General features: G+C 39.8%; 1 non-coding gene across 1 annotated transcript; it reads left to right on the top strand.

The window, feature by feature from the left end:
* Nucleotides 1-592: 592 nt before the first annotated feature.
* On the top strand, nucleotides 593-694 carry LOC122110466. Its single transcript, XR_006147874.1, has one exon. It is a non-coding gene; the product is annotated as a U6 spliceosomal RNA (small nuclear RNA).
* Nucleotides 695-1,011: the final 317 nt, after the last annotated feature.

Raw genomic sequence — 1,011 nt, 5'->3', positions numbered from 1 at the left:
TAAATAGTCTTAATTTTGGCATATATGAGCAAATTCCCAAAATTAAACATATTTAAAACATTAAAACTTTTAACAAACCTTAACACTTTCTATAGTGTTCATAATGGCAGGTTCCTTGTACAGAATAATTGAATTCCTCCTCCTACACATCTGTTGAACAACAAATATCTGGTATTATTTTGTTTTTGACATGTCAAACTTGACTTTATTCTTAAATGTGTTCTTTTGTAAGAAATACATGGTTCTAAAATTTCACGACAATTCTTTTTTTTTTTTTTTTTGTCGGTTGTGGGGCTTGAACTCTGGGCCTGGGCGCTGTCCCTCAGCTCTTCAGCTCAAGGCGAGCGCTCTACCACTTGAGCTACAGCGCCACTTCCGGTTTTCTGGTGGTTTATTGGAGATAGGAGTCTCACGGTCTCTCCTGCCCGGGCTGGCTTTGAACCGCGATCCTCAGATCTCAGCCTCCTGAGTAGCTAGGGTTACAGACGTGAGCCACCAGCGCCCGGCTTCACGACAATTCTTTTGAATTTAATTTTTGTGTAATTGTCTAGTTTAAGAAAATCAATTACACTTTATGTATAAAAAATGTTCTGTGCTCAATTCAGTAGCACATACACTAACATTGGAACAATAAAGAGAAGAATAGCCCCTGACTGAGGATGACACTCAACTTCGTGAAGCATTCTAGATTTTTAAAAGAACAGATGCTGGAGGGGATGTGGACAGAAGGGAACCTTAATGGATTGTTGTTGGGAGTTTAAACTTGTTCGAATACTTTGGAAAGTAGTATGGCGGTTCCTCAAAAGACTACAATAGAGCGCCCCTAAGTCCCAGCAATCCCATTTTGATCACAAACAAGACCATACTAAAACTACCAGCAAAACTATGTTCATTGCAGCATTATTTACCAAAGCTAAGATACAGAACAGAACCCGAGGCCCCACAGTAAACGAATGGATCAAGAAAATGTGTGTGTGTGTGTGTGTGTGTGTGTGTGTGTGTGTGTGTGTG

This window comes from Dipodomys spectabilis, unplaced genomic scaffold (genome assembly GCF_019054845.1).
Source record: "Dipodomys spectabilis isolate Male_0828 unplaced genomic scaffold, ASM1905484v1 ptg000078l, whole genome shotgun sequence".
NCBI classification, from domain to species: domain Eukaryota; kingdom Metazoa; phylum Chordata; class Mammalia; order Rodentia; family Heteromyidae; genus Dipodomys; species Dipodomys spectabilis.
This window is presented reverse-complemented; position numbering and strand designations above follow the sequence as displayed.